Below are 26,189 nucleotides of genomic sequence, written 5' to 3'. Positions count from 1 at the left end.
AATAGTATAACAGTAGCCTTACAATAATGTGTTTGATTCAATACAATCTGCACTGTAAAGAACTCAACATGCGACGCTGTATAAAACTAAGATACTGGCTTGAATAAAGTAGATTATTATAGAAATGGCAGTGCAGCGCCCCCTTGTGATAAACATTCAGCACATTTAAAACAACTGATAGGAAAAGAGAGGAGTCTGAAGGCTTGCTATAATAGCTCAGTTAACGATCAATAGAGGCATAATGGCAGCTTCAAGTCAATCTAACGCAAGATAAAATCAAAGTTGACTCTTCTGCTCGATCTGTCTGACAGATGGCTCCACAAGTCAAAGTATCTCACCTGGAGCGTTCGGGATATCTATTGATTTCTGCAATATTGAATTCAATCTTCAAAGTCATCCACATTATGGAAAAGCCCTGCCTAGAAAGATGGGGATGGATGCGGCCTGATGGACTACCAGCTGGCGACAGCAGCTGTTCTAAGCGCTAGCAGTTATGACCTCTGTATCTCTGCCTTGTTATTGAATGTGCAGGCAAATGCTACTTTTTATGACTGGCGTCAGGAGAAAGGAAGTGAAAGTGAGTGGTGTGAGCAGGTTCCAGTAAGACCATTAGACCATCAGCAGCTTTAAAAGGGCTGGAGAGAGGAGCGACTGCTGACGAACCACTTTATCACTGTTATCCTGTCTCTATCATAAGCCCAACACGGCCTCAGAGTGAAGCCTAGAAAGAGGACTGCTACTGTAGTTATAATTCAGTTATAAGCAAATGACTTCACCAGTAACTACACCAGTAATTACGCTGAGTTATTTTAAGACAATAGTCACCTTACAAAAAGAAGGCGCATTGCAAATGAAGCTAAACTATAGCTGTGACCCAATTCAGGGGCTACACCCTGTGAAGCATGTGGTCTATGAAGGCGTGCTCTCCGTCAGATCCTTGCTGCCTAAACAAAACAATATGTTGGTGTACGTTTTGCTTCTGACCACATTGGCTAGTTTAAAACAAGTACTGTAAAGAAAGATCAAGTACTGTAAAGAAAGGTCAAGTACTGTAAACAAAGCTCAAGTACTGTAAAGAAAGATCAAGTACTGTAAAGAAAGCTCAAGTACTGTAAACAAAGCTCTAATACTGCAAAGAAAGGTCAAGTACTGTAAAGAAAGGTCAAATACTGTAAAGAAGGATTAAGTACTGTAAAGAAAGGTCAAATACTATAAAGAAAGGTCAAATACTGTAAAGAAAGGTCAGGTACTGTAAAGAAAGATCAAGTACTGTAAAGAAAGCTCAAGTACTGTAAAGAAAGGTCAAATACTATAAAGAAAGGTCAAGTACTGTAAAGAAAGGTCAAATACTGTAAAGAAGGATTAAGTACTGTAAAGAAAGGTCAAATACTATAAAGAAAGGTCAAATACTGTAAAGAAAGGTCAAATACTGTAAAGAAGGATTAAGTACTGTAAGGAAAGCTTAAGTACTGTAAAGAAAGCTCAAGTACTTTATACAAAGCTCAAGTACTGTAAAGAAAGGTCAAGTACTATAAAGAAAGGTCAAATACAGTAAAGAAAGGTCAAGTACTGTAAACAAAGCTCAAGTACTGTAAAGAAAGATCAAGTACTGTAAAGAAAGCTCAAGTACTGTAAAGAAAGCTCAAGTACTATATACAAAGATCTAGTACTGTAAAGAAAGATCAAGTACTATGAAAAAGATCAAGTACTGTAAAGAAAGCTTAAGTACTGTAAAGAAAGCTCAAGCACTTTATACAAAGCTCAAGTACTGTAAAGAAAGCTCAAGTACTGTAAAGAAAGCTCAAGTACTATATACAAAGATCAAGTACTGTAAAGAAAGGTCAAGAACTGTAAAGAAAGGTCAATACTGTAAAGAAAGATCAAGTATTGTAATCAAAGCTCAAGTACTGTAAAGAAAGATCAAGTACTGTAAAGAAAGCTCAAGTACTGTAAAGAAAGATCAAGTACTGTAAAGAAAGGTCAAGAACTGTAAAGAAAGGTCAATACTGTAAAGAAAGATCAAGTATTGTAATCAAAGCTCAAGTACTGTAAAGAAAGATCAAGTACTGTAAAGAAAGGTCAAGAACTGTAAAGAAAGGTCAAATACTGTAAAGAAAGATCAAGTACTGTAAAGAAAGATCAAGTACTGTAAAGAAAGGTCAAATACTGTAAAGAAAGCTCAAGTACTGTAAAGAAAGCTCAAGTACTGTAAAGAAAACTCAAGTACTATAAAGAAAGTTAGTTGTAATTATTTCCTTTCCACTCATGCTAACAGTACAATACAACATTCATACAGTAAAACATGCTAAACTAAAAAAAATGTTTTGCAGTCCGTGAAAGATTGCAATCACTAACTCATTCTCCATTACAGCAGTTAAGGCTTGCCTTACCTTTGAGTAAGTGGTCTAACAACACAGGCCAGTGTGAACCACCCTCAAGGGGCTTTTATACGGTATGTGTCTAGACTTAAATTCCTCGCTCTAATAACTAGTTCCGTAATAGTTGCTGAATAACTTAGATGTTGAATAATGAATCTTAAGATAATGAATCTAATAATAATATAATATAACCAGGGAACTAACCACTGGGAATGTTAGTCCTAAATTAAGATCACAACCATGCTAGAAAAATAAGCACAGGCCAACATAACAGCATCTGCTGTTTTTTGGGTGCTGGTATGCTGGTCAGCAGCCATAGATCAATAGCAATAGTTAATACGCTGATCACCACCAAAACCAGCATTCACTACATTTTGGATGCTTGTATGCTGATCAAACAGCATGCTGGGTGATCAGCTAAACTAGCACCAGACCAACCCTAGACCAGCATAAACCAGACAAGACCAGCATGGGTTACATCCTGTTTCATCACTGTCTTCTGTCTTCAAATCAGTATATTTACAGGACAATTAAAAAAAACTTTAAATTAATGTAAAGACATTTTTTTCCAAGTAATTCTGGACAATTTCTATTCACCCATTATAAAATGTTCACACAATGTAAAGGGCAGCCTTCAAATTATGTCAAAAAAAAAAAGACAAGTACGATATACAGATCAATCATAAGTGGGCTACTCTTCTGCAATGTGTCTGATTACTGTATTTTCATGGAGACATGGAGAAAGCCAGCTGATAGTCCATAGATATACATATCTAGATGCCGCATCGGGTCCAGCCAGGCACGTCAACAACCCCGCCAGATAATCAACGCTGGACTGTATCATTACAGAGTGGCAATTTAAGAAAGATACTGTCCAAAATTTCACTCAGAAACACTCAGAATATTACATTCAGAAAGTGGCATAGGATGATATAACAGAAAGAACGCTTGATATTAAGCTTATTTCATGTATTAGTCTATTCAGGGGATCTTAATATATAGTAGTTATTTATTTACAATGATAATGATTTATGGCACGGAAAGTTACAGCATTTCTTAATCTGTGTAGATATTCATAATACACTAACATTAGCACCTTATTACACAAACCATGCTGTTAGCTTCTTATTTGCCAGCTTCTTGTTCAAATTTTCCCGTTCCACCTTAAATGCTCCAGCTTTAGGCAGCAGAAAGAGACTGCTGTACCATTTAAGGTGGAACGGGAAAACCTGAACAAGAAGCTGGTGAATAGGAAGCCAACTTCAGCTTCGTCCTTCTTACTGTGTTTTGCGGCTAATTAGCACGACCAGTTATTAAGGAAAGTCTGTCCAACCTAGATTTGTCTGAGGATTATAACAAAACAAATTTGGCGAAAATCGGTCGAGTAATACAGAAGTTGTGTCTGACCTAATCCTGAGACTCTTCGTCTCTCCGTACAAGCGGATTTCTTCACAAACAGATCTTGACCTCTCCAACATGGCGGACGCGCAGACGTATCGCCTCAGATAGAGAGACACAAGACACAAGCTAATGCTAGCGTGCTAGAATTAGGCTAGATAACTAGATGTTCCTGAGTTCGGTCAGATTAACAGTTGATTTACCACTCAAATTATCTGAGGATTACTTGCGTTGGTAACCCTGCCTTAAACATGAAAATGAAATTCACGTTTGTTTACTGTTTTAACCTTAAAAACCTTCACGAGCAACTCACAGCTCATGATTCTCAAACTTGTATTGACATTGTAAGTCTGCTAATATGTTTCAGGACAAATTTGAGAGCAACAGCAAGAATAATTCAACTATTTTCCTCAGTTCAGCTAACTGTTGGCTCGAGCTCATGCTAACCTGCTAGCTGGCCATTGCAGTGCAGTATCTACCGAAGCGCTGGATTAATCACTCATTCCAACACATGAACTCACCTTAACCATCACGACAATAAAGCCCTACAAACTGGGAAGAGGAAATCCATTTAAACTGAAGCTTATTATGATAGGCTAATAGTTTGTCCATTAGCATTAATAATTCCACAGCCGGCACAGAACAACGACGATATAAACTGATAGAAAACTGATAGAAGATGGCTTTCAAACTGTACATGGCAATAACGTAGATGGGCCTCATAAAGTGGCCACTGAGTGGAAGCACAGGGTAGGTGTTGCTAATAAAGTGGATAGTGAGCAAATGTATATACAGTACTTAGCACACTTAACCTACATCAAAAGAACACGTAGAACCCCACACAGGGAAAGCTAAGGGCTCAATTTGCCAAAAGCACAATGAGACACTGTGCTGCTTTTGGGAATTTGGACCCTGATCTTATTTCCAAGTTCCTGGAAAGCAGCTCTAGTCTGAAAACTCCAAAGTAAGGGCTGACTCATCAGATGAGAAAGCAGCTCTCCGTCTCTTCCACTAATGGACATGACTGATCGACTTTCTAACGGGGAAATCCGCTGCAAAGACAGATTACACAAGCTTTAGGAAACCCACTGTAGATAAACAGACAATATGGTGTGCTCACAAACAGCCTGCCTGTAATGAGAGAAATGCTGCCAAAGGAAATGAATTATACACTCGGGCCTTTTAGTCAAACTTCTAGCCCAACATCTTAGTAGACAAGACACCCTTAAAATACAAAACACGGGTTAAAAATGAGCGATTTTACGCTTTTTTGTAAGGTTCTACCTAATTTAGTCATAATTAGTTCCACCCCATTAGCCCTGTCACACGATACTGTCACTTGGAGAGCTCAACCATTCGTGGCGGAGAATGCTACGTCAGCCAACAGACGTCCATGTTAGCTAGCATCACCGTAAAAGGTGCATAGCCACAAGTAGGCCAGACTCATCACAGGCTCGCCCAAAAATACGCGACAGAATAAATCCACGTTTTTTTTAAAAGATAATGTATTATGGATAATCCAATTATTACACTTGCTTGCAAGCTCAGTCTTAATTTCTCAGCCCCTCAATCACTGCTCTGCAACCTTTGCTATCCGTCGTTGCCTTGAGTTCATGTCAGCGCATCAGTATTTGAATCTGAAGCTCCAGCTGCGGATGTTTAAACGTGAGATCCCGTCCCCGACAGAGTAAAGCATGTGATTACCTGCCCATTTCCAAAAGCAAAAACAAATTAAAATGGTCATTATCAGTATTCTGCAAACGTGGTACTGACAATGCTCTTTTACTCTAAAACTTTAAATGCACTGTGTCATAAATGTTAAGGCAAATGTCTGCTTCGATGCATCAAGTCATTAAAGGTAAGACACAAATGGTCCATAAGCATTTCATGCCCACCATAGCATGTATGCTTTAGCCTAGTATGATTAGGTGAAGGTTTTTAAGTGTTGTTTATTCTCATCTTTATACTTTTAACTGGTAAGTTATCTTCACTGGGTGAAACGCATGCTTTACACTGAAGGCCATTGCAGTGTTGGTTGTGTTTGTGATTCCAGTGATTGATATTGTTTTGCATCACCACATGGCGAATGCACTAAAATAGGTAGGGTGAAGACAGAAAGAGGCTTGGGGATCAAGCTCACAATCTACTGATAATAGGGCCAATGCTCAAAGAGTTGCGCCACTAAGGAACTCACACATATATGATGATTAATGACAATGCAATGCTAATTTGCTGATTTTCTGTGTCATGTTGTTTAACCAGCAATGTTTTGTCTCTTTAAGCTAAGCCCAGGTCAGAGTCTAGCCTACAGAGATTTTAAAGACTTTACTTTTGGCGCAGTCCCATTTCACCCCTCACCCCCCTACCACCCAGCCCTTAGCCTTCCCTTCTGCACATTACCGTCTAGGGGTAGGGTGTCCCAACTGTCGTTGAGATAGAGGGGTAGGGCGAAGTGTTAGGACCACATGGCCCTCCAAAAGGAGGTTTTTCAGAGACACTCCAAACAGGGCGTTATGAGAAAAAAATAAAAAACAGCAAACAAACCCCAAAATCTGAGAATGTTCTCTGTTAAAAATCATGATACCCACCATATTATCTTAATTTATATAATTTCAATGTATTGTGGTCCTTTTCTTCATAACAAGCATAAAACATCACTAGTAGTTGATGTCTTGGTAGCTAGGTGGCTAATTTTCCCGCTCCACCTTAAATGATGCAGCAGTTACATTTTGGCACTTCCGGCACCAGAACTGCTGCACCATTTAAGGTGGAACGGGAAAATTCGAACAAGAAGCTAATGAATATCTGACTGAGAAATTAGGGGTGGGTGACAATAAGTAATTGCCCCCTCTTTGAAGGCACATGATGCCCTAAATGTGACTAAAGCCCAGCAGTGAGGAGCTGAACTTTCCCCTCCTCTGCTGTCACTGCAGACGGGCCGGGTCGCCTGCAGAGCAGCGCTGGTAGCTGTTAATGAAGTGATGCTCTTTATTTGAGGGTCTCAATACAGAGGGAAGATTTCAACCACTACCCCTTATAACTCAGTTCCAAGGGGCAAGATGACACTCAGTTTGTCAGAGTGAAGTTAAGACATGGGATTGGGCCTTTAACTGTGGTGTGCTTGTCTCATCTGTAGTCTGAAACTAAGCATCACCTCTTGGTAAAGTGCTCCACCCAGTCTGTTCATTCTTTAACTCCTTCTTTTACTCATCAACAAGCTCTTCGTGACGGTAAAGCTGGTGTTTACAGAGCAGACGAAAGAACAAAATGTGCAGTTCAGAAAGAGCGAGGAAACTTGGCCTACAGGAAATTCTCCCAAATCAAACAGAGCCCCCTAGTGGAGGACAGTGATACTGATCCACACTTCTGCAGCAACAAATGATCAAATCAACTTCAGTCTACACAGAATCACTATCAAAGAGTCCCAGATAAACCCTGTCTTGATGCGTAACTAATAGCTATGATAACTACTAGCAACATGAGCATGAGGCACTTTGTTTAACTGAAGAAAGTTACAGGAAATGCTTTATTTAAAAAGCTGTCAAGGCTTTAGAGTGAAGCATTTTCCTGTTCACGTCTCAGAATCAGCTGAAAGCTGTGTATTTAGAAGCGTGAGCATGGGTGCTTCTGAATGTGGCTAGTGCTGTATCTAAAGCTGGACAGAATCTGAGTATCTAAAGCCGCCTCAGCGCTGTATCTGCAGCTGTTGTCCACAAAACATGTCAGCTTATTTACATAGAAACAAACTGATAATATTCATAATTCAGAGTTTCTACTGCTTCCTTCGGTCTGGGTTTTGTCTGTCTCAGAGTGTTTGGGGGTGACTGACAGTTAAACCTAGTAAACTCTAGTCGCATCATTTAGTTGATAAATGCGTTAATTGTATTCATATTTAAGAAAGGACTACATTGTTCAGTTAATAGTATTAATTATTTACAAACTACTACAATTATTCAGTAACTAAAATAAAGTGTCTAGCAGCTACTATGAATTATTCAGTATCTATTAGGAATTATTCAGTATCAGCTATGAATTATTCAGTAAGTGCTGTGAACTATTCAATATCTATTATGAATTATTCACCATCTACTTTGAAATTATTAAGTATCCACTATGAATGATTCAGTTTTTACTATGAATTATTCAGTTTTTACTATGATTCAATACTTACTATTCAATATCTACTATGCATTATTTAGAATCTACTGTGAATTATCGAGTATGTACTGTAAATTATTCACTAACCTTTTTGAATTATTCCGCATTTGCTATGAATTATTCAGTATTTATTATGAATTACTCAGTATTCTATATTAATTCTTCATTATTTAGTATGAATTCTTCAGTATGTAGTATGAATTATTCAGTATCTACTATGAATTATTCAGCATCTACTACAAATCATCCAGTAACAGTAACTACTACAAATGACTCAGTAGTCATTTCAGTAACTGCGATAAATTATTTGGTAAATACTATGATTTATTTAGTAAGTACTATGAGATTTTGTAGTATTTACTAAGTGTTATGAACTGGACGTTTTCAGAGTTTAAGGGTTTTAACTGAGGTAAATTCACACAAAGCCAGATGGGTTAGAGACAAGAGATAGATAAAGAAAGTTAGGTCGATAGATAGATAGATAGATAGATAGATAGATAGATAGATAGATAGATAGATAGATAGATAGATAGATAGATAGATAGATAGATAGATAGATCTAGCTGCGACTCACAGTAGCACCGGAAGTGAGAGCGCAGCACCTTTCACACATGAAACCTTTACCACACCAACCACCTGGCAGCAGAGTCTAGCAGCAGCATGCAGCGAGCCTTTCTCAGCCTACGGACCCTAAAAAAGCTTCTAGAGCATCAGACACACCTAATGTCAGCTGAGAGAGCTCGAACAGCAAAGAAAAAACTGCGACGAGCTAAAAAAAAAGAAGCTTTCAGACACCATCACTTGTTCATTCTCCACAAGTAAGTTGTGTCTTACAGTAATTATTACATTTTAAACTGATTTAAATGTAAATATTTAATATTAATTCAATATCAATTTTAAAAATGAGTGAAAAACACTCAGTATATACATCCCTGTAAGGTGCTGCTGATGAGCTCTTGGCCTATTGAACATTGCATTTGGACACAGCTGAGTAAAAAGTCCTGGCATCTTGAATAGTTTCTCGCTGCCATTCTCTTTATAGCTGAACACGCCTGTGTCTGTATATCAGCTGTATGTCGTGTTTACTCGCTTTCCTAGTGCCACGGACTGCATGGATTTCAGGCCCCCCACCAACAGCGAATTCCCCTGTTCTTTCAGAAGAACTCAGTGAGTGGAGGAACCTTTTTTACCTCATATTTTATTGTTTGTTTTTATTATAAAGTGACCTCAGAGGGGAAATGCATCTATCATCACAATATAGGTTTACAGATGATGAGCTGATTGCGCCCATAGAGCTGAAGTTTCTTTTTGCAGTGTTTTAATTCCTTCAAAACTCCCAGAAATAAAGGTACCTCTTGTCACTGGGGTGGTCCCCTCAAGGGGACATCTCAGTACCTTTAGTCAGGTAACATCACTGAACCATAATCCACTGAAATTATATTCTTTTGCATATAGTTGCGCTGACTCCACACACCCCGTCTCGCCTCCAGACTTTTATTCTACTGGTCTGTTGTAAAACATTTGGTTATGAAAAGGTACAAATACCAACTTTTCACCTGGAGGAACTGATTTAACAGTTTTGACATTTAATTATCAGCTCCATTATATTGAAGAAAAGTGAATCAAATGTTTTTTTAAGATTGCTTTCATAACGCGTGTAGTAGAGGGTCAACTTATTTACAACTGTAAAATCAACAAAACATTTTGAGCGTTTTGACCAGCTGTGCCCAAACTTTTGCACACGACTGTATGTTATTGTTACAGTCCGTCTAGAATTCCGACCAGCGGCTTTGATCATAAGAGCCTGTATGCAGTAAGCCTAGTAACGGCATAGTAACCAACTATTAGATTTTTCAAATAGTTTTTTGCAGGTGTTAATCTAACACACTGGTTTTTGCTAAATAATTTGAAAAATACTAAAGTTTTAATAACCATGTTTTTATAAAAGCAACATATTCATCTCTGCTACAAACAAACACTGAACTTTGTTTCTAGCATCTATTGTTCATGTACAAATCCAGTGAAAATGACGGGAAGCGCAATGTTACAGTTTACTCAGTGGGCGGGGTTAACTGTAACAGACAGAGGGTCAGTTTAATACCTGATAGGAAAGTCTGATGAATGAGTGCAAACAAAGTTAATTCAATATAATTCTGTGTTGCAAGAAATGAAGATATTTAACAACCAAACTGATATATTACCATCTGTAAGACAGAGAGACAGCTGATACACACACACACGTCAGGTTATATATGAGGACCGCTATGAGTCTGAGTGTCAAACAATGACTATTGTTGGCCCAGCAAATAAAAAACATCACACATCAGCAGAATATGGAACATTGTTTCTGAATAACTACAGCTTTACCAGCTGTTACTGTCAATTTCATTAATATTAATATTAGTAAAGATACTAATAAAGCAGAAGAAAATCAAGTTTACTTTATTTGTTTTTGCTTATTAAATGTTTCTGAGCTGTAATTCAGAGTTTCTACTGCTTCCTTTCTGGGTTTTGTCTGTCTCAGAATGTTTGGAGGCGACTGACAGTTAAACCTATTAAACCCTAGGCACATCATTTAGTTGTTAAATGCATTCATTGTATTCATATTTAAGAAACTACTACATTGTATAGTTAATATTGTGAATTATTTACAAACTACTATTATTCAGTAACTAAAATAAGGTGTCCAGAAACTACTAAAAAGTATTCAGTATTTACTATGAATTATTCAGTGACTACAGTGAATTATTCAGTATCCTCTATGAATTATTCAGTGACTACAGTGAATTATTCAGTATCCTCTATGAATTATTCAGCAACTGCTATGAATGTTTCTGTATCTACTATGAATTATTTAGCATCTACTGTGAATAATTCAGTATGTACTATAAATTATTTGGTACCTTTATGAATTATTCAGTAACTACTATGCATTTTTCTGTATTTGCTATGAATTACTCAGTATTTACTATGAATTATTCAGCATCTACTACAAATTATCCAGTAACAATATCTACTATAAATGATTCACACACACACACACACACACACACACACACATCTTCTAAGAAGCTTCTCCTTCTGGGTCACGGGGGGTGCTGGAGCCCATCCCAACGGTCATCAGGCAGACCCTGGACAGGTCGCCAGTCCAATTGGCCTGACTGCATGTGTTTGGAGTGTGGGGAGAAACCGGAGTAGCCGGAGGAAAACCACACAGACACGGGGAGAACACAAAAACTCCGCACAGAATGGACCCTGGTCACCCGGCTGGGGAATCAAACCCAGGCCCTACTTGCTGTGAGGCAACAGCGCTACCCACCACGCCTCCATGCCGCCCATAAATGATTCCGTATTTCCTAAAATAAGGTGTAAAATAAACGGTGATAAACGATTCTATAACTGCTATGATTTATTTAGTAAGTACTATGAGATTTTGTAGTATCTACTAAGTGGACGTTTTCAGAGCTTAAGGGTTTGAACAGTTAGAGACAGTTAACTTCATTTGTGTTCGTTTACTAAAGGTGTCTGAGCTGTAAACTAACCCCAGCTACACTTGCTCTGAGCTTGTCTGCTGCTTCACAATGGTGCTGCTTCGTAGGAAGCAAGACCGTGGTTAAACTAATATAAGGTTGGGTTTTGTGCTTCACACAAACAGCTCAGTAACCGAAAAAACTTTGTTTAAAAAAAGTTCTTACACGCCTTGAAAACACTCTCTTCACAGATCACAGGTCTCCTTAAAACCCTGACGAATTGCTCTGAACGTTGGTGGGATACTGTGGTTAGGAAATGTGGTAAAATGACCAGAAGCTCATGCTGAGTGAACTTCTTCAACAACATAAAAAGTCAGTGGTAAATTGTGATGTAACTGCTGCTGTGATGGTCCACTGTGTTCAATCCACCTCAGCAAAAACAACATGTAGTGATGCGTACTGTGTGTCACGAAAGTGCACCCCAAGCTAAGAGTTCACCGTTAGCAGTTCACTGTTGTTCTGAGCCTTTTACTTCACCATATGACCTGTGTGTTCTTGCAGAATGGCAGTTTTATGCTGTTTATGCCACCTTGGCCTGCGTTGGCCTCACGATCGCAGCACTGCCTTTACTCTGCTGCCTGTGCTGCCGCCTTCGCAGAGCCTCTTCCGCAACAACAGGTAAGGCTGATAAGCGATAGGATTGATAACTTAAATAAGTGCTGATATTATGCAGATTATCATTCTTTTATCTACTGCTGCATTTCACCGTTCGTACGATCTAATCTATGGTTGATTCAGAAACAATTACATCTAATTACAGGCTACACAATCAGAGCATCAGCTAACTAACACTTCTCTGAAAGCACTTGGAACGATTCTAGCAAAAAGTGCTTCTTCAAGTGAAGGTTCTTCAAGGGTAAATAAATAAAATCAATTTATACACAACCATTAATACTCCAAGCACCCAGGTTCTTTGCATCATTTGTAGGTTTTATATAGCACCTCTTTAAAACGGGTTCTATATAGCACCAAATAGTTTCCTTCTATTGTTCTTCTTCTTCGTCTTTCGGCTGCTCCCTTTAGGGGTCGCCACAGCGGATCATCTGCCTCCATCTTGCCCTATCCACTGCCTCCTCTACTTTCACACCAACCATCTCCATGTCCACCTTCACTACATCCATAAACCTTCTCTGAGGTCTACCTCTTCTCCTTCTGCCTGGCAGCTCCATCTCCAACATTCTTTGCCCAATATATCCACTATTCGTCCTCAACACATGTCCAAACCATCTCAACCTGGCCTCTCTGGCTTTATCTCCAAACTGCTCCACCTTCACTGTCCCTCTGATCTGCTCATTTCTAATCTTGTCCATCCTTGTCTCTCCCAACGAAAATCTCAGCATCTTCATCTCCATCTCCAGCTCAGCCTCCTGTCTTTTAGACAGAGCCACAGTCTCCAAACCAGACATCATAGCAGGACGCACTGCTGTCTTGTAAACCTTCCCTTTCACTCTTGCTGCTATCCTTCTGTCACACATCAGCCCTGACACCCGTCTCCACCCACTCCATCCTGCCTGCACCCTCTTCTTCACCTCTTTTCTGCTCTGGATGGTTGACCCAAGATATTTGAAGTCATCCACCTTTACAAACTTAGAAGTTTCCTTCTATTGTTACCAGCTTGATATCGTAATTATACAAGAAGCCTTTTTGGTGCTGTAGAGAACCTTTTACAAAAGAGCGCTGTAACACCATCCACAGCACAGTTCTCCATCAATCTGAAGAATGCTTTCACGATGCAAAGAAATCTTTAATCTCGCCAAGGGTTCTTTGAGTGTTCATGGTTCTATGTAGCCATACTAAAGAACCATTGAGGAACCATCTTTTTAAACAGTGTAGGCTACACAAGTTCTACTCTCCAGGAGAGAGTGAAATGGACAAGCTTGACCAGAAGAAGGATGCAACAGTTTAGCAATATTTTGGCTTCCAACCAAGCAAACTCAGATAATCACTAGAGTTACATGCAGTTTGGGTAGGTCAGAGGTCACAACCCAAAGGTTATTTTTTTGTCGTTTGAACAAAAAACAATCCACTTTGGGAGCCACAACATCATATGTCCAGTTTACCATCTTAGCTGTAAATATGTAGTACTAAAATTCAAAATGAGTGAATATTTGCAAAAAACAATAAAGTTTATCCGTTTGAACATTAAATATCTCGTCTTTGTAGTGTATTCAATTGAATATCGGTTGAAAAGGATTTGCTAATCATCGTATTCTGTTTTTATTTATGTTTTACACAACGTCCCAACTTCACTGGAATTGGGGTTGTATAATAGGAATGAAAACACAGACTTACTTTGCTCTGCTTTAAGCTTTAACTCAGCTGTAGTAGCTTTTGCTCTCGCATCTCTGGCAGGAAACGTTTCCGCAAAAGTGCAACAGATGCTTGTAAAACGTCTGTCAGCGTTCAACTGTTTACGAGGCAGAGGTCGCTTTTCATTCGCCAGCTTCTTGTGCGAATTTTCCCATTCCACCTTAAATGGTGCTTGAGGTGCCAGAATGTAACGTCTGCGCTTTTTAAGGTGGAACGGGGGAATTAGAACGAGAATCTGACATCAGCCTCACGACTTTTTAGTGTCTGACAGTTTCTCGTGGCAGATTAAACGTATCAAGAAACGACCTGGAGTGATTAGAAATGGAAATTAGTCCATCCGTCTCTAAATCATCGATGTTCATCTAAAATCTTGCTCTTTGCCGTTTTGTTAGCTACTAGCTAGGCAAGACTGTTGTCTGTGTTGCTATGGTGACCAGCAGTCTGCGCTGATCTTCAGGGTTAAAGGGTGAAATAGCAGTTCTATATTAACTGCAGCGTTTAAGATCATCTGTTTGAAAGATCAGCAGAGCTTTATTTTACTGTAAAGGAGGATTATTTTATTAACACCTACGAATGTGATTCTGCTGTGGAGCCACAATAGGGCGGTAAAAGAGCCGTCTGCAGCTCCGGAGCCGCAAGTTGCCGATCCCTGGTTGAGAGTAAAGTTACAGCTGTATGCAAAAGTTTGAACAGCCCTGGTTAAATGACATGTTTTGTTGATTTGTGAAAATAATTGAACACATGCTCTACAGTAAACACACTTAACCCTCCTGTTATCTCCAAATTCACTAACATCTTTAATCATTGGGGCCAGATTGGCCCCAGCAACATCTGAGAAATCTTCAAGTTCTGGTGGGAATTATGTTGTCCCATCCTCTAAATGATGTGAACTGTCAGTGGTTCTCAGGTGTGGTTCTGTTAGGTTAGGGTTCTAATGCAGTGGGAGTTTTCTAATTATTATAAAATTGCATAGTGACCTCAATATCATCCAAAACAACCAAAACAAAGGTGATTCTATGAGTAAAGGACAGTTTCCCCATTAAATTAGGAAAAATTAAATATGAAGCAAAAAAATTAAATGACGTCAATCATTTATTTGGGGAAACATTTATCCCAAAGACAACAGGAAGGTTAAATATGGCATTTTTCCACAAATTGTTGTGCACAGTTTTTACTTATCTTTGTTTTATTTCAACATATTGGAAAAATAAAACATGCAATATAAAATGTGCCTTAATGTTTGCACGTCATATTTTATGTTTCTTTTTTTTTTACATCACACTTAGAAAATAAATAAAACATGAAATTTGACTTTTTCAAATCTGACTTTTGCACACGACTGTATTATCATAAATTATCAAGCAATATTAGAATTCCTTTTGCTAATTACATGGTAATTACATCACAGTCCAAAAAACGGTGCTTTTACAGGAACGAGCAAAAACGTTTAATGTCAGTGTAATGAAATGTTTTTTTTCCTAGTGATTTTGCAGCATTTCTACTGGTCCATTAATCCTGAAACTTTGACAGGATGTTAAGGACAGCCTATGCGCTCCAATCACACAGGAACATAAAAACGGGAAAAGTGGAGATATATATTTATTCTGGACAGTGATGCTATATTGCCATCAGGGAAACTGGTGGTGGATTAAGACTCACTCGTGGCTCTGAATAATATTTATCACAAATATTTCCAAGCTTAGCACACAAACACAAAATCTACTATCCAGGACCAAACTGGTGTCTCTCTTCTCTGCTTTTCAGCACACATATCTTCAAACACCGACGACCCCATCAAACCAAACAGAAGCGGAGGATTCACAGACGTAACGGGAATCAAGACATCCAACTCTGATCCCAATGAGTTTCTTCCTTTTCAGGCTGACAGTAATGAGGAAAGGAATAATACGGGGACAATGTACCAGAGTCTGGAGCTGACTGATCAGCACCCGCCAGTGTACGAAACTCTGAATCAGAGCAAAGCTGAGAGCGACTTCGTTTTTGCAGCTGCAGACTGCTCTGCTCCGCACGCAGGCTCACTTTATCACGAAATTGAACCCACTGACCCCAAGCCGGAGCCCATCTACCAGGATTTTGAGTGAAGCGTGAGCTGAAATGGTAAAACGAAGGCAACCATATATACTCAATATTGTGCAAAAGTCCCAGACTACCCTTTGTACTGTTTTCCAGTTTCCATAATTTGAAAGTTCTTGTCATCCTTTACATCGTGTGTAGATTTCATGATGAACTGACCAAAACAAAAGGCCCAAAATGACTTGTAAAAACATCTGATTCCAGTGACTTACATTAAAATTACAGTATGTTCCTTCTTTCTCCTGTAAAGTCATTATTTTGAAAATACGAGGTTTTGATCAGACAACAGCGATATACTTCATCTCCAGTCAAAACAGACCTAAAATACAAATCACTCATTTTTCCTCGTTTCTGAGAAGGCCAGATATAAGATAATCTGCTTGCATAAGGAAGCAGAAAGTTGATGCAATTGAATATAGGTTGAAAAGCATTTGCACATCATCGTATTCTGTTTTTATTTATGTTTTACACAACGTCCCAACTTCATTGGAATTGGGGTTGTATGCCAGCAACCCCAACAGTGCCTTGTTGTATAGCCTTAAATCTATAAATAGCCTTTTTAAAGTGTGACTGTACTTATAATTATTCTTACAATAAACAACTTTTTTTACATATTACCACTAATATATGGGCAGTTGCGCACAGCTCATTGTGCCAATTTAGCTTAATGTCTAAAGACATTAAGTACTAGTTTAACTACAGCAAACCATGACTTTATATAAGGTATTTAATAAAGGTATAGATAAAACATTTTTCATTCATCAAGGTAGAAGCACTGTAAATGTTCCCTCAACGGTACAGCAGTGGTTTTAAGGTCTGATTGTGAAAATTAAATCAGTTTCTCCAGGTGAAAAGTTCATATTTGTACCTTTTCATAACCGAATGTTTTAAAACAGAACTGTAGAATAAAAGCCTGGAGGCGAGGCGGGATGTGGAGTCAGTACAGTTCAGAAAATACCCGTTCAATGGATTATGGATTATATGGATTATATTATATAACCAAATGGATTATATAACCACTGTTAATAAAAATAAAAATAGTAGACTTTGAGAATAAAGTCGTAATATTTAGAGAGAAAGAAGTCATAATATTTAGAAAAAAAGTTTTGAGAAAAATAAGTCGTACTATTTCAAGAAAACATTCTGAGAAAAAGTCATAGAATTACGACATTAAAGTGGTAGTAATACCAGGAAAGTTGTGAAGTGAGGCACCTCCTGGTGTTAAATGAGGGGCGTTGAGTCGGTGGAGCTGCACTTTCATATGGATTCACCCATAAAGAAACACTCAGCCTCCCCGTCTCTCCTGATCATCAGCACCAGCCTGGTATTAGTTTAAGAACCGGCTGAAACGGCTCAGCTGGAAACTGTTTATCTAGAATAAACAGCCAGACGGACTCGGAGGAAACTCTCCGTCTGTGTTGTTGAAGAAGAATCGCAGGCAGGGTGGTCTACACGGCTATCGGGGCTACACCCCCCATTCAAAGAGGGCATGAAGTTTCCCAGACAGTGAGGATGAAGATCAAAATGATCCACAGAGAGACGGGAGTGAGTGGAGCTCCAGCGCCAGTGCAGCAACCGAGACCCCAACACGTTATGGCAGGCCTGTTAAAGTTAGCCCACTTTATCCTCCAAATATTACGGCTTTTTTTTCTCAAAATATTCTCTTTTCCTCAAAATAGTACATTTTTCTTAATATGTTATGACATTTTTTCTCAAAATATATTGAAATTTTTTCTCACAATATTCTGACTTTTTTCTAAAAATAGTACATTTTCATCTAAATATTACTTTAATAACTTTTTTCTCTACAACTTTATTCTCGACGTCTACTATTTTTATTATTTGTTAACATTGACCATAATTATGTTCCTTGACTAGCTATGACCCTGTACTGAGATGTACCCCTGAGCGTACCACCCCAGTGACGAGAGGGGTCCTTCTCCAGTGACAGTTTACTACCTTAATTTGCGTTCTACAAAGCTGTTATATTTGAAGTATAAACTCAGTCTTACAACGAACAGCTTCAATTTAGATTTAGATTATTTACAAAGTTGTATATCAAACACTATTCACAGTGTCCTCTCTGAAACAAAGCCACTAAACGGTCACTGGGGCAGACCCTCAGGGGTGCGCCTCAGTACCTCTAGCCAGGGAACACAACTGAACCACAATCCACTGAAATGATATTGTCTGAGCTGTACTGACTCCTCACAGCCCGTCTCGGCTTTTTTATTGCATTGCTCTGTTTTAACATATTATATTATGGAAAGATACAAATGCAAACTTTTCACCTGGAAAAACTTACTTAAGGTTCCTCAAAACCAAACTACCTTTAATGGAGCGTTTACATTGTTTGAACCTTGATGAGAGAAAAATGTACCTGCGCAGGACCTTTATTTCTACCACGGTTAAGCCGTCCCAGCTGAAGTCACCTCTACTGAAAAGAGGCAAGTGTGAATGCACAGGTGTGAGTGCTGTTACCTGAGCGTTGATAGCGCGCTGTACCGTGCCGACACTCGGACAGAAAGCTCGGACGAGAGAACCGCCGGCGAGCCTCTAAAGACAGAGTGGCCATCACACTCCCCATCGCCAGCTAATGAAGACTGAAGCGTCCAGAAACAGCAGCAACAGCTCCCCCAGATCAGGAGAAGCAACTGTTCGTGAACGTATGTTAGTAATAGTATCTGTAATAGTCAAATTTCTTCGGAATTCCTACAGTTTCTTTCAATATACTACAAAAGTATACAGAATGTAGTACATATTGTACAGTATATACTACGGTCAACTGTTCACAGCGAAATCACCACAGACAGAGAAGAGAAAGACGTGTGTCCACGTGTCCGGGACTTACAGAAAGGCCACATTGAATAGTCTGTTTGGTGACTGCAGGCAAGTCAATCCCACACAGTAGTGTGGACATCAAAGAGCCTGACCAGTAGTGACCTTTAACTTAAAACGGAACCCTCACCCTCTCCCAGCCCCAGCCTTTCCGTTTGAAGTGTCTTTGTCCGACAGTTAAAAAATACACCTCTTTGAGCCTCTAACGTTTAAAGGGGAATTGCACTGATTTTCAAAATCTCCAGATAATTCAATCATCAGTGCTGGACAAAGTACACAAACCATGTACGTGAGTTAAAGTAGAGACCCCCAAGGTAAAATATCACTCCAGTAAAAGTAGAAGTTCCTCCCTTTAGACCTCCACTTGAGTAAAAGTACTAAAGTATTTACCTTCAAATGTACTTAAGTATAAAGTAAAAGTACTAAAAGAGTAATTACCTTAATGCAACTTAGTTCCAAGTTTAAGTTGAATAAAAACTGGCTTTAAACTCAGGATCACAGATGAGCTCCTTTACTATGTTGATCTGTAGGCGTCTGTTCATAAACATAAACCAGCCCAAACTCATTTACTATAAAATGAAATGGTGTTTGTAGAAATTCAGAAAAAAGCCGCGTCAGTCTCGACTGCATATGTGGACATATTTCTATATTGAGCTCTATTTACACAAAGTTAGGTTAGTTCATCATTTATGTTGAACAGACTCTCCCAAAGTTTTACGCTGCTGCGCTGACGTTGAACCGCGTGCTGCACTGGGTCGGTATGACCAACAGGTCAAAACCAGCTCAGAACAAAGTGACCGCTGGGCCCTGATTGGTGCTCTGGCTTTGCGCTTCTTTCGTTTTGACATGTTACATTTTTATACACACAGAAACCAAAAGGAACGACAGATTTCTCAAAATGTAGGAGGAAAAAGTCGGATATTAGACTCTGAAATGTAGTGGAGTGAAAGGAAAAAGTCGCCCAGAATGGAAAGACTTCAGAAACCAAACGAGTCAGAATTGTTCACAGTGGTGGTAGGAACCAGACGTCTGAAGATGTTAATGCTTCTTAAAGCTCATGCGTGGACAGTTTTCACACAAAGGAGTTATGAATACGCTGCCTGGTGTCTAACACACTGTTTATAGTAGTACTGGCCTAAAGCATATTTTTAAAAGTACATTCATGGTGGAGACTCTTTATTTGATGGTCCACTTCAGATGCTTTGTAGATGCCATTAAGGTCAACTTAGCATCTATTTAATGCAACTAAACTTGAAAGGGTTAAATCTAACCCTTAATCCCAAACCTACTCCTACAGTCTGTTACCGATCAGCCGGATCACCCAGCACACTACACACTGAGCTCCACCAGCTCAGCGGACTGTATGCTGTGCACCTCATCTCTGACTAAGACTTATTTCTATTATATTTATATATTTATGCTGTGACTGTTTATTTAATATGTCACCTGAGCATTATGCTGCTACTCCATACCTGCACTGTACACTTTATATACAGATCACTGTTTACATCTCTTTTTTTTACCAATAGTACTTCTGCATTTACTGCGCTATACTGCTATACTACAATTCACCATGCACATACGTTCAATACTTATGCTTACTGACTTTACATATTTTGTCTGTCTTTTGTCTTTGCACTGTTTGCTATTTATCTCTTATTACTGCACTGGAAAAGTAGCCTGAGAGTGTTTTGTTATACTGTACTACCCTGTATTGTATAATGACAATAAAGTTGAATTGAATTGAATTGAAACCTTCAATACAAAACAAAACCTAACCTTAAAATATATGACATTAATTAGCATATATGAATTTCTCTTATATCCAGCTTTTTTGACACATATGGACATAAATGTCTAATTATTTGGCCATTTTCAAATATATTTCAGCCATATATCAACATGAATAAATAAATACATATATTAAACATAATATATTTTACAATATATTATAGAAAACTACATATACACTATATTTCCAAAAGTATTCAGTCACCCATCCAAATCATTGAATTCAGGTGTTCCAGTCACTTCCATGGCCACAGGTGTATAAAGCCGAGCCCCTCGGCCTGCAGACTGCTTCTACAGACATTAGTGAAAGAATGGGTCGCTCTCAGGAGCTCAGTGAATTCCAGCGTGGTACCGTGATCGGACGCTACCTGTGCAACAAGTCCAGTCGTGAAGTTTCCTCACTACTAAATATTCCACAGTCCACTGTCAGTGGGATTATAACAAAGTGGAAGTGATTGGGAACGACAGCAACTCAGCCACGAAGTGGTCGGCCACGTACAATGACAGAGCGGGGTCAGCGGATGCTGAGGGGCATAGTGTGCAGAGGTCACCAACTTTCTGCAGAGTCCATCAATACAGACCTCCAAACTTCATGTGGCCTTCAGATCAGCTCAAGAACAGCGTAGAGAGCTTCATGGAATGGGTTTCCATGGCCAAGCAGCTGCATCCAAGCCTTACATCACCAAGCGCAATGCAAAGCATCAAATGCAGTGGTGTAAAGCGCCGCCACTGGACTCTAGAGCAGTGGAGACGTGTTCTCTGGAGTGACCAATCACGCTTCTCCATCTGGAAATCCGATAGATGAGTCTGGGTTTGGTGATTGCCAGGTGTGCCAAGTGTAAAGTTTGGTGGAGGGGGGATCATGGTGTGGGCTTGCTTTTCAGGAGTTGGACTCGGCCCCTTAGTTCCAGTGAAAAGAACTCTTAAAGCTTCAGCACCAAGAGATTTTGGACAATTTCATGCTCCCAACTTTGTGGGAACAGTTTGGGGACGGCCCCTTCCTGCTCCAACATGACTGCGCACCAGTGCACAAAGCAGGTCCATAAAGACATTGATGAGCGAGTTTGGTGTGGAAGAACTTGACTGGGCTGTACAGAGTCCTGACCTCAACCCCATAGAACACCTTTGGGATGAATTAGAGCGGAGACTGTGAGCCAGGCCTTCTCGTCCAACATCAGTGTCTGACCTCACAAATGCGCTTCTGGAAGAACGGTCAAAAATTCCCATAAACACTCCTAACCCTTGTGGAAAGCCTTCCCAGAAGAGTTGAAGCTGTTACAGCTGCAAAGGGTGGGCCGACATCATATTAAACTCTATGGATTAAGAATAGGATGTGACTCAAGTTCATATGTGTGTGAAGCCAGACAAGCGAATACTTTTGGCAATACAGTGTACTTGTATGAGCCATATATTATGCATGTACTCTCACCGGCCACTTTGTTAGGTACAGGTACATTAGGTGCTAGTACTAGGTTGGACCCCCTTTTGCCACCAGAACTGCCTTAATTCTTCATGTCAGACTTTCAACAAGGTGTTGGAAACGTTCCTCAGAGATTCTGGTTGGTTATTTGAGTTCCTGTTGCCTTTCTATCATCTGGAACCAGTCTGCCCATTCTCCTCTGACCTCTCACATCAACAAGGCATTTTTGTCCACACAACTGACCGCTCACTGGATATTTCCTCTTTTTCGGACTGTTCTCTGTGAACCCTAGAGATGGTTGTGCGTGAAAGTCCCAGTAGATCAGCAGTTTCTGAAATACTCAGACCAGCCCGTCTGGCATCAACAACCACGCCACATTCAAAGCCCCTTAAATCCCCTTTCTTCCCCGTTCTGATGCTCGGTCTGCACTTCAGCAAGTCGTCTTGACCACCTCTACACGCCTAAATGCACTGAGTTGCGGCCGTGTGATTGGCTGATTAGCTATTTGTGTTAACAAGCAATTGAATTGCACCTGATAAAGTGGCCAATGAGTGTATGTCTAATAGTTGACAGTTGACAGAACATATATGTTCACAAAACATACAGTATGTACATATATCTTAAATATATATGTACATATATGGCCATATTTCAGATTCCTGTATGGGTATCCTCATGAATAATTTTACTATATTATCTATAGATCATCTGCAGCGAACCATCAAAATAAAGTGAGGCCCAAAATGGTCCACAAAGAAAACTTATTTTTTTGTCAGATTTACCACTAATGGACAATTATCAATTGAAAGGAAACATGTAAACTAATTGAAACAACTGACACCACTTTAATTTAACTTGCTGCCAGTTGGGTAGAATCAATTAAAACAGTTCTAGCACGAAGAGCATTGAAGCATTTTCCTGCACATTCACTGACTGTGAACATCTATCAGCATTAAGCAAAGAACATCACTGTAATTGGTAGCTTTCAATTGGGCTGTTAGCCAAGTCAGCGTGTCTGGCTGAGCTGATGCTAAAACACCACGCACTCCTAGAATCTCCAAGAAGGGTTTCTGAGGTCATGAGCAAGCACCTCTGCACATTTGGCCTCTGTGTAATACATCGCCATGTCCACTAGGGGGCACACTGACTGTGTTGTATTCCACAGAGTGAGGCCTTCAGTGCAGAATCGACCAGAGCGAGGTAATGTGGTTGAAACAGGAGACGACAGATCAGGTGTTTATGACTATTTATGGAGCCCATGTGGGCTCACCAAGCAGATTCTTCACTCCGAACATCTTTTAATCACTTATTATTATTATTGTTATTACATAAAGTCAACTGGGCCCAAGATACATACTACACACTCTAAAAAGATGGTTCTTCAGGGGTTCTTCAGTACAGGCAATGGTTTTGTTTAGAATCAAGACCTGTAAATATAACCATTTCATGTTTAAATGGTTCTTTGTATGGTGAAATGGTTCTTCAGATGATGGAGCACGTGTTGGATATGGTTCTGTACAGAACCCTTTAGAAAAAAAGTTATATATAACACCAGAAAAGGTCCTTGTATTGAACCATTTTCAAAAAGGATCTACATGGAGCCATATATAATATGTTCTACATCAGTCTGAAGGACGATTTCACCATGCAAAGAACCATTTAAGCACGTAATGGTTCTATGTAGAACTTATGGTTCTAAAAAAAGATTAAAAAGTTTAAAAAGATGGTTCTTCAAGGGTTCTTCGAGGGTTCTTTGGTAAAGGCGAAGGCTATTTATTCTATTACATGCTCAAATGGTTATTGGTATGGTGAAACGGTTCTTCAGAATGATGGAGAATGTGTTGTAGATGGTTCTAAGTACAACTTTTTTGAAAATACTTGTATATAGCACCAAAAAGGGTTCTTCCACTGTTACAAGCTAGACTTAGTAACAAGAGCAGAACCCTTTCTGGTGCTATATAGAACTTTTTACAATACATTCGCCATCAACCTGGAGGTCAATTTCACTAAGCAAAGAATCACTTAAGCATGAAACAGAACCATTGTTTTTGCTAAAGAACCGTTGAAAGACCTTTCTGAGTGTGTAGGGAGAACAGAAAAGCAAAGTGCCTCCAGCTTCACTGCAAGTTATCTGACGTACCTGCGGACTTTCTGGCATCAGTCCTGAAGCCTGTGCTTTACTATTTAAAGAAGTCATTTCTTCATTATTACCTTCTGAGTCTTGGTTTTATCACAGAGCTGGGTGAATCTAAACCCTCCTGCAGTCTCAGTCACGCTTACACAGCCGCGCTGATGACTGCGAGCGGTTCCTCCAATCCGCCTGGCCTCTTATAACGCTGGCAATTTTCCACAGAGAGGATTTTTGGCTCATATGGGGGAGCTTTAGAGTAATACACCCTCCGCTGGCCCTGCCTTCAGCCCTCTGTTCAGCTGAGTATGAAATGACACAGTCATCTAACCAACCGCCGTCACCACCAGCCTCGTTTCTCTCGTCTTTCTGTCTGGCTTTTTTTTTCTCAGCATTCGAAGTCTGAATCATGACGTTATGATGGCAGATGCAATTAACAAACTGTTACTAAGCCTAATGCTACAAATGCTAAAAATAAAGGTATTCTCAATAAGGCTAATGCTACAAATGCTAAAAATAAAGGTATTCTCAATAAGGCTAATGCTACAAATGCTAAAAATAAAGGTATTCTCAATAAGGCTAATGCTACAAATGCTAAAAATAAAGGAATTCTCAAAAAGGCTAATGCTACAAATGCTAAAAATAAAGGTATTCTCAATAAGGCTAATGCTACAAATGCTAAAAATAAAGGTATTCTCAATAAGGCTAATGCTACAAATGCTAAAAATAAAGGAATTCTCAATAAGCCTAATGCTACAAATGCTAAAAATAAAGGAATTCTCAATAAGGCTAATGCTACAAATGATAAAAATAAAGGAATTCTCATAAAGGCTAATGCTACAAATACTAAAAATAAAAGAATTCTCAATAAGGCTAATGCTACAAATGCTAAAAATAAAGGTATTCTCAATAAGGCTAATGCTACAAATGCTAAAAATAAAGGAATTCTCAATAAGCCTAATGCTACAAATGCTAAAAATAAAGAATTCTCAATAAGTCTAATGCTACAAATGCTAAAAATAAAGGAATTCTCATAGAGGCTAATGCTACAAATGCTAAAAATAAAGGAACTCTCAATAAGGCTAATGCTACAAATGCTAAAAATAAAGGTATTCTCAATAAGGCTAATGCTACAAATGCTAAAAATAAAGGAATTCTCAATAAGCCTAATGCTACAAATGCTAAAAATAAAGGAATTCTCAATAAGGCTAATGCTACAAATGCTAAAAATAAAGGAATTCTCATAAAGGCTAATGCTACAAATACTAAAAATAAAAGAATTCTCAATAAGGCTAATGCTACAAATGCTAAAAATAAAGGTATTCTCAATAAGGCTAATGCTACAAATGCTAAAAATAAAGGAATTCTCAATAAGTCTAATGCTACAAATGCTAAAAATAAAGGAATTCTCAAAAAGGCTAATGCTACAAATGCTAAAAATAAAGGTATTCTCAATAGGCCTAATGCTACAAATGCTAAAAATAAAGGAATTCTCAATAAGGCTAATGCTACAAATGCTAAAAATAAAGGTATTCTCAATAAGCCTAATGCTACAAATGCTAAAAATAAAGGAATTCTCAATAAGGCTAATGCTACAAATGCTAAAAATAAAGGAATTCTCAATAAGGCTAATGCTACAAATACTAAAAATAAAGGAATTCTCAATAAGGCTAATGCTACAAATGCTAAAAATAAAGGTATTCTCAATAAGGCTAATGCTACAAATGCTAAAAATAAAGGAATTCTCAATAAGGCTAATGCTACAAATGCTAAAAATAAAGGAATTCTCAAAAAGGCTAATGCTACAAATGCTAAAAATAAAGGTATTCTCAATATGCCTAATGCTACAAATGCTAAAAATAAAGGAATTCTCAATAAGGCTAATGCTACAAATGCTAAAAATAAAGGTATTCTCAATAAGCCTAATGCTACAAATGCTAAAAATAAAGGAATTCTCAATAAGGCTAATGCTACAAATGCTAAAAATAAAGGAATTCTCAATAAGGCTAATGCTACAAATGCTAAAAATAAAGGAATTCTCAATAAGCCTAATGCTACAAATGCTAAAAATAAAGGAATTCTCAATAAGGCTAATGCTACAAATGCTAAAAATAAAGGAATTCTCAATAAGGCTAATGCTACAA

At 38.7% G+C, this 26,189-nt stretch overlaps 1 protein-coding gene across 2 annotated transcripts in view; it reads right to left on the bottom strand.

The window, feature by feature from the left end:
- Nucleotides 1-26,189, bottom strand: part of kcnip3a (Kv channel interacting protein 3a, calsenilin) — a 122,399-nt gene that overhangs the window by 35,079 nt on the left and 61,131 nt on the right. The gene's annotated exons all lie outside the window — the stretch shown is intronic.

The sequence above is a fragment of the Pygocentrus nattereri genome, chromosome 29 (genome assembly GCF_015220715.1).
Source record: "Pygocentrus nattereri isolate fPygNat1 chromosome 29, fPygNat1.pri, whole genome shotgun sequence".
In the NCBI taxonomy this organism is placed as follows: domain Eukaryota; kingdom Metazoa; phylum Chordata; class Actinopteri; order Characiformes; family Serrasalmidae; genus Pygocentrus; species Pygocentrus nattereri.
This window is presented reverse-complemented; position numbering and strand designations above follow the sequence as displayed.